A 19,627-nucleotide genomic window follows, 5' to 3' on the forward strand; every position below is an offset into this window, starting at 1 on the left:
CTAAGAAAACAGTTGTAAGTGTGAGACCAGAAATAACCTTACAAATAACTTATGTAAAGAAATTTTAATTTACCTCCAAATACTGTCTTTTGATTCATTTTAATTTATAAATTTATTCAGATAAGGGGAATTATTAATAACTGACAGCAATTCAGGGTGTGCTACTACATAAATACATGAAAAAGAGTATGCAAGAAAGGCATAGCAAATAAAGTAAACATTGTATTTAGACAGAGGTAATAAAATAAGAAGAAACTATTGTTTAATGAAAAATCCTGAGCAAATAGCAGTGCTATAAGGTCTAATTTAAAAGAAGAGAGTGTGTCAGCAGGAGTGAGTTTAATGGTTTATAGACTATTTTGCTCATTTATGACATGCTGAATATCGATACAGTATCAAAACTGCATTTCTGCAATATCACATATTTTAATTGTTGAAAAATAAAAGATGCATTTTCTAATGTTGACAATACCTGACGCAAGCACTGGGGTTCACACAAGCTAAACACATGTGAGCAGCAGATTAGCAGCCAGAAACCACCCAGCTCCTCCTGTAGATTTGAAGCTCAAAAGTCCCAATTCACAGAGCTGAGACGTAACAGCAAATTGAGCTTGGGGAATGTGGCTCTGGTTTTGTTTGCTCTGGCCAGGAGATGAGCTTGACTGCTCGTTACTGCTTGCTCAAAACCAGGCGAGCAAGAGAAGAGAGGACAGGAGGGAGAAGACGAAAAAAAACAAAGAGATGAACAAGCTTGACTATCTGTTGTTACTGGAATGCAACATTACTGAAACTAGAAGTTGTAACTTCTTAGAAAAATGCACTGTGAATGCTGACTGCTGAGCTTGAAGTCTTGATGAGCGCTGCCTGGTAGCTAAATTATGAAGATAAACCATTTTATTCAGTATCTTGAAGCCACCAAACACTTCAACATGTCAACATGTCAGTAGCATCTTCATTGAGAAAAGGAAAAAAAAAAACTGAGTAAAACTGCAATAAAAGTCAAACCTAACCAGTGACACTTACAGTGATTACTGCCTGGCTGGTGAATCACAGGGAGCTGATGTGTTTGAGACATTGCACATAACTAAACAGGAGACCTGAGCTGGTGCCATGGAAAGCTCACTTGACAAGATTCAAGGGTGTCTGTGAAAACCCCAAAAAACTAATGATGTTTCAGTGTGTTTAGCCAGAGGAAAGATGTCCCAGGTTTTTTTTCCCAAACATAACATGAATCCAGCATTTAAGAGGTATTTACAGGCTGAAGTTAAAAGTATTAAGTTTGGAAAAGATTGCCATTGAGTCCAAATTTATCTGAAGATTAAATTTAAAAGCAGTTGATGCATCAATGCTTACCCATATTGCTCAAAGATGTAATTGGATAAACATGCAAAAAAAAAAAGAAACAATCTAGGACACAGATTGCCATTTTTTGGGGGAAAAATTTCCAATAGTGCAATTATATCCAACACTGACGTGTTTATCTTCTGTTTCCGTTATCTTACACACAGAGCATTGTGGCTGTATGTATATGATTGTCAGCCATCAAGTGAGGCAGTCTTAAAATGACCTAAGTCCATCAAAACTAAAGTCCAACAGACCTCTTAAAGAAAGATATTACCACAGAAACCAAGAATATATATCTTAATAGTTGATTTTGCATCTCTTTATGAAGTAATTTTTGAAATATTTTATACGTTCATGTTGATAGCACATCCCTGATAATAAAAGAAGCATGAAAGTTGCTCAGTCGCATGTACATTAAAACAGAATGTACAGAGCGACTTGAAATGGAGCCGTAAGATTTCCCCTGATTTCCTCTCCCCTCTTTAGCCCTGTTGCCGCATCTTGTAAATCATTCTCAATTCACTGAAACAAGCCAGTTGGATTAGCTTGGTTTAGATCATAAACATTTGCAGCACAGACCACCCAGGGAGAGCGCTGAGCCAAGGCGAGCGTGTGCGTCTGTGTGTGATTGTGCGTGCATGGGTGTGCATACGTATGTGCGTGAACCCTCCCTCTCAGTTTAGAGGTGGGCACTGCAGAACATAAAAAGTCAAATGTGGTCTTACACACACAGACGCATGCATGCACACACAGACACACAGTAGTTGTGCCACTTCCAGGGCCAGTGCACTGTGGAGGCCTCTTGCTGCTGTGAGTTCAGTTCACAGATGTTGTGTCACCATTTGACCACATTGCTACAGAACATTGTAAAACTGATAAAAGAGATGTTTTGAATAACTTTATTCATGTTTTTCATTAGGATCATCACACTCTGACACAGGTCAGTGTCTTTCAGGAGTATAACCCCTCACATCAGATCAGTTCAACGCCGCTGTCGAACGCAGCTGCAAAACATTAAGTGTCAAACAACTGTGATATGAAGCATGTTTTCCAGGGACCTTTGCAAATAAATGCTTTTCTCTCACTCTTTAAAGTTCAACAGTCTGCGTCACCAGACCTTGAAATTCATTCTTTCTCTCTCAAACACACTCAGAGTAATTCTCCTCTTGTTTCTCTCTCCACATGCTGAAGGGATCCGAGAGCCAAGCTGGTGTCAGAACCAGGAAATATCTGGGTTGGGTTTTGAAGAGCCAGGGAAGGGAAAAGCTGGGCAACTCCCTGCTGGAGGGTGCTGGGCTTTTTTCACTCTGTAAGTTGTCCATTTGCCTAACTGTGAGGGCGTCTTCAACTCTAACAAGCTGGACTTCATGTTCTTTTGCATTAGATGATGGCTCCAGTATTTAGACGGTCATTAGGTGGTGTATTGATGAGGTGCAGGGGACCATACCCTTAACGCTGAGTTAGACAGAGTGGTACAAAAGATAGATGGATGGAACTATGACTGGGAAACTGGAAAACAAACTAAATATTTATTGTAAGCAAAGTAAAAAGATGTCAAGGAGATTAACCTTGATAAATATTGATTAAGTTAAGATCAGTTGAACAATTAATATTTGTGACGCTTTTTTTTTTTTTCCTGGCAATGGCTCGAGGGTTCGAGTTCAAACTGAGCTGCAAGAAAACTGCAAGGGAAGTGAAATATCTATGTATAAAGGGCATAAATTATACATAATAAAAGAGGGGGGAAAATCAAAAATGGACATGAAAAGTGAATATATTGAGCCTGACCACATGGTTTTTTTTTCTTTAAAAAAAAAAGGAGCTCGCTGTCTGTGTCTGTGTGTCTTTCCTTTGCCACGTTCTGTCTGATGGGCTCTGTGGGAGGTCCGCAACCACACAGGGCAAACATGTAGAGACACACACACACAGACAGACAGACAGACAGACACAGCCTTTGTATTTAATAATAAACTCATAAAAACACATGGAAATGTACCAAACTTCTGTTGCGTCCCTTTTTTATAACAGACCTCAAATTGTCTGGGAATCTTTGAACTTCATTCAAAATGATTCTCAGAATGGATGAGCAATGGATATTACAGCTGGAATGAAGCACAGTTTTGTTTTTGTCTTTTACATTTTAATCCGCGTAAACTGAAATTAAACAATTACACATAAACTTAATTACACAAACACACATTCTTTTTGAAATAGTTGTGGTAATATTGCATCATATGTTATGTAAAAGCTGTGATTCATCAGTGAAAGGCACTGTAATGATCTTAAATACAGAGTTTCTACATATAAAAACATTAAATCTTTCTATGTTCGGAAAACACAAGTGCAAAACTGCAAAGCTTCAATACTTTGCATTTCTCTTCTTTAGGAGTTTGTAACGCCTAAACAGAGATTGAGCAAAGACTTCAACTCTTTTTTTGATGCAAACACGTCCTTCTTTATGGACAAAACACCCAAAATATTTGGTCATGTTTGATCCCTCTCTATCTAGTGGACTGCATGCGGCGTTAAACTTTACTCCCCTTTCAGCAAAAACATCACCACACACACACACGCAGGGACACACATGCACGCACACACAAAAATCTTCTTTTCAACCGAAATAAATGTTTATAGCATTCCAAACATTTTGTGTGTGAGGCAGTATGTGTGGTCCTGTCTGCACCTAGCATGAGGTTTGAGGTTAAGGTGTTTGTCTCCGGATTGTGCGCGGGCCTGTTTTTGTGTGTGTGTGTGTGTGTGTGTGTGTGTGTGCACGTGCACGTGCGTGTGTTAGTGAAAGGCAAGCATTCATGCTTGTTTCATAATGTTTGTGAAACTGGAGAAAGACAAAGGAAATTAAGTGAAAAACATGGCGTCTGGGGTAATTTACCCAATGCAGTGTGTTCGGTAATTTACTAAATTATCCTGGTTGACGAGCTGCATTATATAAGAAATAGATTTAATGTGACCTAAAACATTACAGAGACTGGTAAACACAGGTATTTGGGTCATCCCAGAAAATACAGCAATCACAGTAGCCTACTGAATTACCAAGAGCCTAACATCAGCCTTACGGAGTGCTACAGGAATTCCGAAACACGGAAACCAGTCCGCACTGAAGTTACCTCATCCCAAAGGCAAAACCTTTTTCTTTTTAACTAGGTTTTGGTTAGATGCCTGAAAAAGGTCTGTTCAACACAAATTTCCTTGTTTTATTATCAGAATATAAAACCTGCTTCTGATTTCGGAAGTGTTTATTCGTCTCTCCAAATGCAGTTGCTAACAACTGGTGAAACTGAACACACTTGGTTCCAGCACGTCACCGCGGTGACTTCCAACAAGTTTTCCTTTCAATCTTCTGGCTTGTAAACAGTTCAAATGCAAACTCATCTATATCTATATTCATCAAGATATATTATTTATGTGAATAATGTAAAATGGAGCGAAGGCCTCCAGGTCTTCTTTGTCCCAAGCATCGATATGTTTAGCAGTGACTCAGTAAGAAGCAAAAGTATGAATATGTTTGTAAGGCCTGCTCTACTGAATTGTGCTGTGCATAATATAAGTGCAGATATGATATTGTGCACATGCATAAAGTGGGTGGGATTAATGAGGATCACATTTGAGAGATATTCAAAATAATTATCCATTTATCATGTTTGCCTTCATAAATATGGAATATTGCACATCTCATGGATTTTGCAAAATGCGGGACAGAGTTTATCATAATAGTTTAACATAGACTCCCTAATGTTTACCACCTCTGAAACACCTCACGTTGCTTATTATTGCCTCTGTTGCCACCATGTCACACGGCGCAAACCAGCTCCCATCGACGGTGCCGTTACTGTGACGAAATGCTAAGATGATTTTTGTGTTTTTGTGCTCATTATGTTCAAGAAGGTCCTTCTCTAATATATCAAACTCTACATTTAGTTCTGGGGCTCGGCGCTCCAGTCAATCGCTCCATGCTGATCGCGAGCTAACCAACATAAAAACAGCACTATTTCCACCTGATGTCTTAACAGTGTCTACAATCCTCATTTAAATACTCCTTTGATGTCAACCAAGCTGTTTGTGAGCTCAAACTGAGCACTGAATCGATTGTGAGCGTCCAGTTTACCACATTTATGCAGGATCTTGCTAAATTTGGTGCTGTATTGGTATTTGACCCTTGGTGGTATGAGCATTTTCCCCCACAATAACGTCTGTACCCTGGAGCAGCCTTACAAAGTTGTTAGTTTGACAGTAGCGTGGTGAAAATGCAAACTGCGCTCATTTAAACTTTGAAAGAAGAAATTTATTTAGGAAACTGCTATTAACTGAATGCACAACAATGAATAAAAACACATGCGACTGGTGGTGAACCCACTCGTGTAAGATTTTAATGAGGGTGGTTGTAATGTGTGACTCTTGTAAATCGTACAAAAATAAAACAACAAACTCAAAGGAAACCCAAAATGGCCACATAAGAAAACATCTGGAAGGCAGTGCTTCGGAGGGGGGTGCCGGGGGAGAACTGTTTATAGCGGCTGATCTATCCAAAAAAGGCCCACGGGGTGAATTGATGACGTGCGCTCGGTTAAATACTTTCTTTTCACGATTCCATTTGTTTGCAAGACGTTTTATATCCAAACAGTCCCACAAATTTAATTAATCTAAGGCTTCCGCAACAAGCAACAAACCTCATGAAAATGAGCAATGTGCAATATGTGCAGTGGTATGTTCAAACCTCACCACAAAGTGCAAACCTGTATCCATCATCCCAGGTTTTTTTTTTTTTTTTTTTTTTTTTTTTTTTTTTTTTGTTTCGATATGGTGGAGTAAAGCTTCCCTCAGTGGAAAGATCAGCTGCTGTATTTTGTCAAGAAAGGAGCTCACCAGACTTCATGATGCTCCAGGAGTCATGTAGGGAAGGTGAATGCATCCATCACCTGTTACCTGACAGCATGTAGGTGAAGGTTAGTCTGGACAGATTTATGTTAAATTTGATTGATTCAGCTGCTAAAGGGAAAGGAAAAGTATCCTGCATTTCTAATATGATCAAATGTTGTTGTTTTTTTTTCAAAGTAAAAAGGTAAAGAAAAAACATAAATTCAGAATTACAGCCACACAGTGTTGCTGCTTCTTATAGTTCTAATTTTAACAACCAGTATAAAGAGTACTATATAAATAAAGTTTGTTTGATCAGTTGTTGATGATCAGGCAGTCCTGTTAGGCTGCTTTTGCCACTAAATTAAAATTCTGTCCTTTGTTATGTTATTACACAATGGCTCGTCGAAGGCTGAACTTCTTTATACCAAGACAGGCTTAACCTCAGTCCATGATATTTACGAGCTATTCAAGTAACTGTATCCTGTGAATGAAGAAATTGTGACAAAAAAGATATACCACAGTATGTGTGTGGTCAGGGGTGGGGACCAAGTCGCTTGCTTTCAAAGGCGCTGAAATCCCACACCCATATCTGACACATGAGGACACACAACACTGTGTGTACATATCTGCAGTGGGAGGCAGAGGGAGGAAAGGACAACACTTCAGTGGCTTCGTCTTTCTGGTGGAAAATGCTGTAATTTCATGTCGGAGGCTGATGTTTCATTTCAGGGGTTTCGGTATCAAAAAGAAGACATGTGCACACGTGCACACAGACACACACACACACACACACACACACACACACACACACACACACACACAGATATTGGTACATGCATCTGCTCCAGATGTTGAGAGTATTCTGTTTCAGTGGAGGTAGTGCAGACTTGCATCAGAGAGCAGATAAATCACAGTGCCGGACAGCGGAGAAGACACTTTTAGAGGCTTTTCCAAATCCTCTGTATTCACTCCACTCCCATATGGCAATATTCACAGACGCTGTTTGAAATGACACTCACATGCAGAGAGCAAGGACAGGGGCAGCAGTGAACAGAACCAGTTACCCTCAATGCTGTACATGAAACAGTATTTTATGTTTTGATGGACAACATTAAGAGTAAAGGTTACTCTGGCTCCTTTTATAGTTTGCAAAATTAAATTTATAAGGAGTCGCATGGTCAAATGAATGCTGAATGGCGAATGCTCATTTTAAACTAACCTGAATCATCCAGCAACACAGGCGCCTCAAACAGAACGAATGTAACACGCCGTCTGTTAGATATTAGCTTTTTCAGACTCCAGTCAAGCCGTCTCGAGCCTCGACTAATATGAGAGGGATGCAAAGTTACCATTGTGGCTTTCTGACTGACAGCAGCTTCCTGATTTTGACCCCTAATACGGTTGTTACCCCTCTGTTGTTGATATGCAGTCGATCTGTGCAGCGGCAGTGTCATCAATCATGGTTTTAAAAGGGAAGTCACAGACACACACGCATGCACACACGCACACCCAGTGACGACATTACATTGACTTACATTCATTTCCTGCTGAATTTGAACCTTGAAACATATTTGTGGGCACTTAATGTGTTCAGAGTTCTGTCTGTGAAAGTCTTATGAATTCATGTCTGCACAGAATAAGAATTTAAAAACATTTGCTTTCAGTTCATTGACCAATCCAAGTCAGCGTCTTGTGTCCTGACTGAGACAGCCATGGTTACTTTAGTCAGATTCAGGCTATCATCCTGTCTTTGTCACATGCTTTGTGGATCATGACATCCAGTGCTGTATGTTTTCATTTGAATCTGTTTTTGCTCATTAACGTGTTTAAAACGACTTCAGAACATGTCACTTTGCTGCATACTTTAGGGATGAATTAAGCTTCACAAATTTGAAATAAATACTCATTTTCTAAGATAGTTCTCCCCTCATTTGACAGGTTTTTGGAAGGTGGTTTGTGATTCAACCTTGTTGTAACTCACTTCAGGTTTCACACCTGAAAATAGGGTTGGCTGCTCTGCTCTGCATTTGGGCTTTCTCAAACTTTTCACTGACTTTTGAAGGTTTTTTTTTCAGATTTTCCCACAGTAGGAGTCACAGTCCAATCTAACTTCAGCACCATGACAAGAAGTTGTTAACTTTCTCAATGAATGCCAATCAACATGCTTCAATTCATAATAACTGGATGATACTATATGCAAATATAGTCTTGATCTGAAGAATGCGTCTAATAAAACCCCATCAAATAACATGAAATATTCATTCTACTTATGTGTCACTCCTGAAAACATGACGTGCTCATGTGTGATTGTTGTTTCTCTATAAAAGTTGTCCACATGGTGCTATATTAGCACTGAACTGAATCTTCAATTTTATTTTATTGTTTCCCTTTTTTCTGCTGTCATTCTAGTCATAATAATTTATTCTCCTGAAAAGGAAGTTGATATGAAACAGCTAGTTGGTTCAGTAAGTCCTTATGTGGTGTTTTTTTTTTTGCAGTTTTAACTTCTTCTTGAGCCAGTAAATGAGCACCATCTGCTGGCTTGAGGCAGGTAACGCCAGTAATGTGGAAGTCTGATAAAAACTGATATATGTTTCAGTATGGACTCTGAGCGAGACTGAGGGTGGAGCTCAACATTGACTTTGTAGAAACTGGTTGCAATATTTTATCCAAACCCATATGTAATTAATTAGAAGAAATGTTACCTTTTGCATAGATTTGCACACTTTTTTTTTTTTTATATAATTTTCATTTTGTTTTAGCAACAATATAAGGGCTTTCCTACAACTTCAAGCTTCAAGATGATAACAAGAGAGAAAAAGTCTGTTTGTTTGCCCTCAACAGATTAAGTAATATAGGAGAAAAATGTATGTATGTAAGTGACACATTTTGTATTTATTTTGCATTCACTGTGCAGAAAAGCAGATCAGATAAACCAAAAAAGTTTTGTTCTTTTGTGAAATTGTTGTTAGGCTTAAAATTTAGCTAAAACCATTCATCTGCCAGCTGATATAATCCAAACTTTAGACTTGAGGAGTCAAATTTTCCCTTTGTCCTGATCTGCAGATGGTGAAAAGCGAACTGTTTAATTATTAAAAGTGTGTGTTGTTTGCACTGAGGGGGATATTCTCTGGACATGATGTGACTGACCCTGTTGCTTTCAACCCATTCACAGTCGTCCCCTGCTTCGCTGGTGGATGTCACAGTGTCACCCACCGAGAGGAAAGAGCTCACACACACACACACACACACACACACACACACACACACACACACACACACACACACACACACACACACACACACACACACACACATACACATACACATACACATACACACACAGCACCTCACATCACAGCATCCTCACATAGATCCCTGGCAAAGCCAAAGCGATGCAACTGCCCCTCCATTGTCAGGCCCCTTAACTCCCTCCCTTCGTCTCCCAGTGTCTCTCCACACCGCCCCGCTCTCTACCCCAATCCCTGCTCGCTGGCCCCGCTCCTTTTCTCCTGGTTGCCGTGGAGATGGCTAACAAAGCCATCACTTTTACCAATTTCCTCAGAGACAGGTGCTGGCACAATGACTGCTTCCTCGCCGGTTGAAAGGGGAAGGGGCAAGAGGGGTCCATGGGAACTCCAGGCGGACACTTTGGGGGGCTGTCCAAGTGTCCTCCTCCCCGGGCCCTGCCGAGAAAAGAAGGCTAATTTGTTGTCCCTGTTTTCCCAGGGAGGGGGGATGCAGGAGAAAGAGGAAGGGAGGGAGATGCTTTGGGTTGAGAGATAGAGAGAGAGACACACACACACAGACAGAGAGAGAGAGAGAGAGAGAGACCATATGCAAAAAGGGGGTGTCCACGAGTTTTCAAAACAGACCGCCTAATATCAGTCTCCTCTCGCTTTCTCCTGCCAATGGGTGGAAAGGTCCTCCTTTCTCCCCCTTGTTCCTCCATCTCCTCTCACTTCTCCCATTCTCTCGCTACAACTCTTTGGGCCGGGAAACAATGGCGAGTCATGGCATCATGACTGCAAGATGTTTCAATTTAGCTTTCAGCAAGCGCTCACTTCCCTCTTTGTGTGGCGCTCTGTGTGTGTCTGAGCGTGCTTCTGGATTCACATATATACAGATAGATAAATCCATGTAATGCACGAATATGAGCAGTTTTTTTAAAGTTTCCCTTTTAATAAGTGACTCCTCCCAATAAGCAGGGTCATAAAGTATAACCAGTTAATAAGAAAGATGGAAATGAACATGACGCATTTTTATACTGAACTATTATCTTCATCATTGCTGTCTTCATTATTTTGGATAACTTTCACCATTAATAATATTTACATCTTATTAGGCTTGATTTTTCGACACCGCTAACTGATAAGCTGGTGTTTTCTTGAAGTCATTGTTGACTGGTCTCTTTCAGGGTCTGGCCGACTCTCTGAAAGAGGGGCTGTCTGTTGGCACAGCTACAAAGTTTTATAGCCCCTCTCAGAAGAGGAGCAATGAGCTTTCAATTTGAGAAAAGTGTGCGTGTGTGTGCATGCGTGTGTGTGTGTGTGTATTTGTGTGTCTTCTTATGAAGTCGTGTGAGTTTGTGCTTGCTATAGTGTGGCGGCTCCTGTCTGAATGGGCCATACAATCCGTTTTGTTGGTGGCACAAAACTTTTGGAGGCAGCATGTAAAGCACTTATGCTCTGCAAAGGATGTGCCATTCAGCGACTAACGGTCATTGTATCAGCCTCAGTGTGTGTGTGTGTGTGTGTGTGTGTGTGTGTGTCCCACATCGTGGGTTCCTCAATCTGTTAATGTACTCATGTTACAGAGATGACATGATACATCAGTGTGTCCACAGAGACTGAGCACCCAAGTACAAGTTGAGATGCGTTAATTAAATCTGAAATATTTAAAAAATTGTGACAATACACTTAATGCTTTTTTATATGAAATTTTTTATTGCATTTCAGATTTGATGGATGTAATAAAATAATTGAAACATGACTGGAAATGTCTGGAAGGCAAGCAGGCTAACTCAGCAAATATATAAAAAAAAATCATTTTATCCTACTTTATCTAATATTTTGCATGCTGTCCCAAGCTTGTCCTCATTGAGGAAATGTATTTATAAAATAAAAATGCATACTCAAGGCGACTATCATACTGTACTTTACAACAAACAAACATTTAGGCATATGATGATGCTTTTATTGATTGTCCTACTTTTCCACTCCTGACTATTTAGATGTTTAAAATATAATTTTACATGTTTTGATGATATTTGTTGTAATATCACAACGATGTTTCAACTGATGACAGTTCATCTTGGTGTTCATAAATTGAGTAATCTCAGTCTGCACTACATATCATCAACCACTAGAGGTCACAAAAGTCACACATTTAAAATCTCTCAGTGACCTGCCGTGACACGTGCCAGGTAGGAGCAGTTTGCATGTTCTCCATCTACTAGCCAGGGTTTTACTAGATGCCTCCCACAGTCCGAAAAACAAAACTGACGGCTCTAATTTGCCCGTGGGTGTGAGTATGAGTGAATTTGTGTGTCTGTCTCTTTGTTTTTAATTGACCTTTGGCCTTTGGAAATAGTTTGCTTCCTCATACAATTCTAAGTTTGATGAAGTAGGACTTAAAATGGATGGATGAAAAAAATGGGCTCTTTTTCTCTCTCTCTCTCTCTCTCTCACACACACACACACACACACACACACACACACACACACACACACTGAATAAGGCTGAATAAGGAATAAGCTTTCGCAGTTTTACAGATGTGTCACCTTACCAGAACTCGGCCTTGAAGTTTATGTCTTTGCTGAAATCACATCAGCTGACCTCCAGGAAGTCTCTCAGCTGTTAGGGAAATCCTCCTGTGTCATGCCAGTTCTATATTTAGCTCCTATTTAGTGTGTTTGCTGTGGCATGAGGTGTGAATTACAAGGCTTGACAAGACAGGAAAAACAGGAGCTGGTGTGCTCCACAGCAAAGGTTAGGATTAACCTATTCCATAAGTTCAATACGATACATCAAAAAGTAAACAAAAATAATGAAAGAATTCAAAGGATGATATTGTCTTGAAAACTTTGGAAAAGTCATCCAACAGACGGAGGGTAATAAACTTGATTTACCCCCACCTCCAGGGGCAGATGGACATTAACCAGTGATTTCCATGACTCTGTCCGCCTCCTGTTGCCACGAGATCCGCTTGTTGGCAACATCAAGACAATTCATCACATTTCACATGGTGCAAACAGTCATGAGGTTTAAATGTGTTGAGCTATGACTTCCCTCAATAAGCTGATCTGAGGGAGCGCCGTCACCGACACCATTACGGCATAATCCTCTCTTAGACCTGACGCCTCTCTTCCTGTGTGCAGATCACAGTTACTGTTGCTACAACACCACCAAGCCCAGAGCAGCACAGCAGAAGGTCAGTAACACAGGGGTCACTGGTTTCTACATGAAAATGTTTGATCAGTTTTATTAAATGACACGTAAGTTTACATTCAAATTAAATAAATGCTCAGATAGTTTAAAAGTAAGAGAGTTTATAGTCAGTACCTGTTATGAATAAATCTAAATCCATTAAAAAAAAAGTCTGATTATTTCTGTTTTAAATGATGCTACATTTTTAAGGGATGTACATTTGTGGGATGAGCAGCTGAGTATGAAAACTCTCTTACGTCTTATCTGTTGATGCCAAACACTTTTTCTTTGTTTCATGTCCCACAAATACACTCTCTTTACAAACAGGGCACCGTTTGAAGTTCAATAGACTTTTCAAATAAACATTTTATTATTTAGTTTTGTTATGTTGTGTATTTAATTCATATTTTTAAGGAGAGAAACTGCCAAATTTCAAGAAACATTGTTTATTCGGATTTAGAATAATACTAAATCAGTGATATTAAAACTTTAGAATGAAAATATTAAAAAAAAGAAACCATTACATATGCTAGGTGTAATCCTTTTCCAGCAGATGTCAGTGCAACACTATTTCAGCAAGTGTTTCCACACTTGCAAAAGCATTACTGTCAACACAGCACATGATTTTTGTCTGTTGGGTTAATTTTTGTTGTCACACAGCTTTGGTACCATCAAATTCTTCTAATCCATTCATATACAGCGTGGAAAACATTTGTCCCTTTTCAAAAATTCACTGAACTGTGGATGATTGGGCTCATCATTAAAATAAGAACTGTGATTAGTTTTTGATCAGACTGTGATTTTATGCTGCTGGGATCTGATGTTTATCCCAAGGCACAACATGCTGCACAGGAGGAAACCACAGAGGAAGAAATACATTTATTTTCAAAGGAACTGCTGCAGGCTTATTTCTGTTCATGTAACAGATAAGCATGCCTGGCCTTAAGAATGAAACTGTGGGTGTTATCCATTAGGGGGAAGCCTTGTGCTGGCTAGAGCTCTGCCTGTCCAAGCATCTTTTGTGCTGGCAGCTGTGTTGATTGACCACCACCATCCATCTTCTATTGTCTGTCATTGTTTTCCCAATTTCGCTGTTTTAAAGCTGCCATTTCACTTTCCAATTGATCAGAGGGATGGAAAAATAAAAAGAAGCAGGCTGATTTGAAGATTATGCAACCTCGAATCTGTCCACAGCAGACCAATTGGTAACATCCTCTGCTCCCTCCAGCGGTCCAGACCAAGCAGAACCAAATAACACCAGCTGAGATCATCTCCTCCACAGCATGATCGGCTGGAAGATATTGGAAACAACCAGTTCTGAAACAACACATGCCGCCACAACCAGCAGTTATGTTCTCATTATGTTGTCCTCAGATTTTTCTCTTCATGCATTTTAATTAGGGCCTAATGAACATTGCCTGTGCAACCAGCCTACATACAGAATTTCTTGTGTGCTTAATCACACTGAGCTCAGGAACTTAATATTCAGCAGTTCAGCGTCTCTACTCAGTGACCTGCTTGTGGAAAGGTGTGCAGATTCAGATCAAATTTTTCTTTTTAAACTTAGATTTTACATTGACTGTCAAATATATTTGCATCAAAGTCAAACATGTTTCACATAGTATTTGTTTTCCCATTTGTCTCCTATATTTTTCTATTGAGAATTTCCAGAATAACAAGGGGATCAGGGTGATATTGACAGTTCTAATCTCTAATTTTGTACAATTACTCCTTTTATTCATGTATTAAACCTCAACACTATACATCTTAAACGTTTATTCTGTGACACAGGGTTTCACAAATATCCATGCATATGCAGGTTAACTTGTGTTGGGATTCTTGTGCAGTAAAACATAACTCTTAGATACTTTTTTGGGAGAAACACAGGGTCATTTTTATGTATTCTCCAGCTGTTCAACTTCATATTTCCTAAATCACAGCAGAAACATGTTGGTCTTATGAAGCTTCCTGTTTGGAGTCTGCATGTTCTTCTTAAGCATGTGTGGGAATTCTCTCTGGCTGCTTCTTAAAAACAGAGACGTGTGATGCCAGGTTAGAATGTGTGTGTGTGTGTTATGTCCCCAGTCTAGTAGATCTGGGATACACCCTGAGTTGGACCCATCCCATACTTCCAGAATAAAGGCCTTCAAGAAGTCCAGCACTCACAAGTTTGTTTCAGAATGAAACAAAAGAGTTTATTTCTTTAAAAAAAAAAAAAAAAAAGTGCAGAAAAAAATCTAATGAACCATAATCATTTAGGCCTCTCAGCCTAACAAAAAACAAAAACAAAAACAAAGACAACTCTTGATCTATACTCCAACTGAAAAACACACGGAAAAAGAGTTGGCAGTGTCAAACAAAATACTCTCTTTTATTCATTTGGAAACTATAGTAGTCATAGATGTAAAACCATCATCAAAACAATTTACTGTAAAGGCTCCTCAACCAAACAGACTCACACAGGACCTTAATGCACATGCACTCACACAGACACACAGTTGATGGCAGAGTGGGATGGCAGGATAAAAGAGCACAGACCCCTCACAGCTGGCTCCCTTATACCCCCTCTCTTCTTCCCTGGCTAGCCAATCAGAAGTCCTCCTGCAGCTCCAGCAGCTCTCCCACACCTGGTCTGCATCAGCCAGTCGATCGTCTAATTAACCAATCATTTGCTGCGCATGTTTGTTGTGTCTATGAGCTCCACGGTTCTCGGAGATGAGCTGTGATTGTGTATGAATTCTGCACAATAAAGATCAGGCACTGAAACAGCAGAAACACTATGTACTTGCTTGTCGAGTTATGTACACAGTGTTCATGGTAAAAATGATCCCAGTAGCATCAAAGTCTCTCCTTGTCCTCTCCCTGCGACATGAGCTCCAATACGTCAAATACACGTTCCGTCTTTGTCACAGAATGGTTCATATTCGCAACCCAAAATGAGCAGAGGCGAAACTTTTGTCCTTTCGCTGTCAAGTCGTTACTGTAATAACTCCTGTCTTTCTTGGGTCTGACCCTGCAGAAGTGATTCATGCATGCAGACAGTGCAAAGCTAAAATAGCAGCATTCAGTCAGTCATCCACTCTGGAGATTATCTGACTGCTTCCCTGCAGGACCAGGCAGAAGCGGAGTGCACTTAGAAAGACAAACACTTCTCTGGGCTGATGTAATGTATGCAGAACAATAAAGAACTGTCTGTTTATGGTTCTGCGTTGGAGACCTCAGAAAAAGCATGGCCCTGCGTTGAAAGTGCTTGAAGTTAGGAACACCAGCCCTTCTATTTATGGTAAATTGGCACGTCGGTGAAGTCCAGATGCGCAAAAGCTTCCAGATTAAACGGCAGATTTACCGTGTCATGATGTAACCGCTGATGCTTTACTCTCTCCGGCCCTCTTAATGTGGACTATTGTATGCCCGATTTGTCTTTTTTTTTTATTTTTTAATCTATTCCTACGTCAAACGTCCTACTTTTAGTTATGCATTGTTCTATTCTCGTCGTCGTAAACACCAGGCAAGAGATCCACGCACTGGAGAGTATAATACACTCTGGCAGAGGCTGCATCGATACTCAGAGAGACTTTAGGGCTGCAGAGGTGTTGTAAAAATAGTGAAGGAGGAAGAACTGGGTTTATGTTCTTTCCATACAAACAAGGTGCTTTCAAGTGACTAAAAGACCACTCATCGGTACAAACAGTGAGAGTTACAGTACAGACAGTGAAGGCTGCAGGATGGTGTTAATATTCAGGAGAGCACGGAGTGAAGTAGCAATGTCATTTCAGGACAGAAGGGGACAGGTTGAGTGAGTTGTCGGCTGCGACAGTGACAGAAAATAAAGAGACAGTCATAGCAGTCAATATTTTATCGATCCTATCTTTTATCTGTAATTTAAAAAATCATATTGTTGTCCTGTTTCAAATCGACCAGGAGCGTTATTATTAGGACAAAATGATTGCTTCCTTAAATTGCAATGTGTCATGATGGATCTGAGCACTTGAAATGAGTATCAGGCTTTTTCCGCAAAGCATTAAACTGTGAAGGTTAAGCTATGTCATACTGTTTCTGCCTGTAACAACATTCTCTCTCTCCGACTAATGTCCTCCCTCTGACATTTCTCAAATGTTTAGAATGCTCCGTCAAATTCATGTCATAGTGAAATGTTGTCGTGGACATATCTGAGATGCCATTATCTGCCTCAGTACGCTGTTGTGCTTCTCTGATGTGAGACACTCTTTTAAAGCCCGAGGTATCTGGTGTCAAATGTGACATATTGAGCATTTAACTATTAAAATCTCTCTTTTTTTGAATACCAGTGAATGGTTCTAACAATATATCATTGGTAAAATGATTTTACTCATATGTCACATGGTTAGTTTAAGCATTATAGGAAATCTTGCTGCTCTCGCAACACTTATGGGTATTTTCATTGTGATCGGTTAACTTCATATTCATGCATTGTACTGTGGAAGAGAGCTGGAGTACTTGGAGAAATCTTATTCACACACAGGGAGAACATGCAAGCTCCACACAGAAAGGCCCAGCCTCAATTTGAACTCATGACCTGCTCAAAATGAAGGGTAAAATTTAAATAGTTCAATTCTGAGAAGCGAAACTGTCACAATTAAGACACATTGTAACACAAACTGACCACGGAACAACTCTGTTTTCAACACGATGGAGAACTGAACAGTTAAAGGCCGGTGTTTAGAACGCTGTAGCTGTCAGTGTAGAATTTCTGAGTTGCTTTGTTTGTTCATTTAAAAAAAAAAAAAAAAAAAAAAAAATCCTTGTTTTTTTTAAACCTCGTTTTTCAAGGAACAAAATAAAACCATCACAAAGCAAAGTAAATATGAATGAAAGGATTCAGGCAGCAAATCGAGCCAATATTTAGCAAGTCTGTAAAAACAGGATGCAGAGGTTGCATTGAAGGCTTAGCTACATAAGAAAATAGGAAGTGAGTGCTGTGTTGCCTGGAAATTTCTGAGAATTTCACTCCTGTATGTTTTCTCGTCATGCTGCTGTTTGCCATCTGTCAGACAGCTTCATCCCCAGGTGCATTCATGCATGCATTCTTGAATGCCGCCGACATGCCGGAGCGATTTGTTTCCCTTTTGTTCGTGATAGAGATTAATTCATCTCCTCTATATTGTGCGCTATAACAAATCTTCCTTGATAATACTGTCCGACACTGAATTGCTCGACATAGTTTGTCTCGATGTCTCTGTGTTGCACACACACACACACACACATACATACATACAGAGAGAGACTATCTGAGAGGCTTAATGCCAGAATTTTGTCCTATATCATATTCTCTTTACATTTTCGAGCCCTTCGGAGTGTAACTGTAAATCCTTCTGTAGCCCTGAACACACGAGACATGTGTCTCAGCATTGAGATACATGTGAGCTGTTTTTCGGCTCAAGCAGCTTGCACTCACACAGACAGAAATTCGCAACTATACGCGTGCACGCGCACGCGCACACGCACACGCACAGGGCCATGTTAAATTGATCACTCCATCAACTGGCTGCGCTCCACCACACTCCCTTTTCCATTATCCCACCACTGCAGCAGTGCAATTGAAATAGAAAGAATGTGCATGCGTGCCAGGGAGACTTCTTATTTGTGCACGGATTGTGTGCGGCGTTTTTTAAAGATGTCTGCAAGAATATAAGGTTATCAAATCCTCTTTCAAGGAGATAAACAGTGAATCCCCCCCCCCGACGCCCAGCCCCTTGACAAAGCTGCGCGGCTCTGGCCTTTTGACGTCAGCGTTTTTGCTTGTTATTAACTTATTATGAGGTTACAACATTCACAATCTGCCACTATAATAAATTACTCCCAAATCCTTTTGCTGGATTACATTAGCAGATTTCAGGGAGCCCCTGACAATAGAGTTTTTTAGTAGAGGAAATGAAAAAAGGCTGCGGCGCTCTCATGCTTATCTTAGCCTACATCCACTTCACGTTGACTCATTTTTCCCCTCTCAACTGTGATTATATAATACAGCATGTGGCTATTTTGTCAGATGCTTTTCTAGCATTGTATTAAAGGCCCTGTACACAATGCTCTGGGGATAATTCAGCCTTCCAGTGTGCCAGAACTGTGCTCGTCAAAAAGTATTACTTTCGTACACGCCATCTGTTGTTCCTTTCTGTTTCGGAACAATCCACGAGTGTCAACCGTTGTAATGCAGACAGTTTAATTCAGTGTTGAACATGCACTGACATGAATATATTTCCCTTTCTGTGTCGAGGCATGGTTTGTGTAGAATTATTTTTGTTTAAACTGAACATGCTATTCTTGTCATTTGTGTATTAATGGATATCAGGAAACATTCAGTCTCTGTTCTGCTCACACAGCACTTCTAACTTCACTATTAGCCAAACCGCTTGTTATCACAGTTACTATTTTACTGAGCTACTCTTCACCAGCATGAATTTCCTGTTACTCTCACTGAATATCACTAACAAGTTGGATATTTCAGTGATTATAAACATGTCAACCATGGTCTTCATCCTAAGATAACAATAATGGCAGTGGTGTGCAGATTAATACCAATTATCAATTTTCCAGATAACACAAACATTATTTTCAATTAAATCTCAAATTACATACTCCATAGTCACTATTTTTTAGATAAATGTGTGCGTTCTTTTTTTTTCCAGAAAAGTGACATCATTTGAGTCCCATTTCTTGCCAGTTGGCATCACTCCTTCTTCCAAGTTTGCCAACGCGGCTGTATAAATGCCCCACTCATTATAAAAGCTTTAAACATGCTGCACCTATTGATGATCAGAGTCAGGAGCTGAGATATGCTCAGATGTTGGCTGAGTCATGTTTGGAGCTGACACAGAGGAGAAAAAAAGATTCCTTTGACTTCCTTTCAATAGCTATAACTTCAAATATAATATATAACCCTGAACTTCTTGCTCTCACACGTCAGTTTATGGTTATTCTAAGGCTTTTGGAGAACGTGTTT

This window comes from Salarias fasciatus, chromosome 18 (genome assembly GCF_902148845.1).
Source record: "Salarias fasciatus chromosome 18, fSalaFa1.1, whole genome shotgun sequence".
Taxonomy (NCBI): domain Eukaryota; kingdom Metazoa; phylum Chordata; class Actinopteri; order Blenniiformes; family Blenniidae; genus Salarias; species Salarias fasciatus.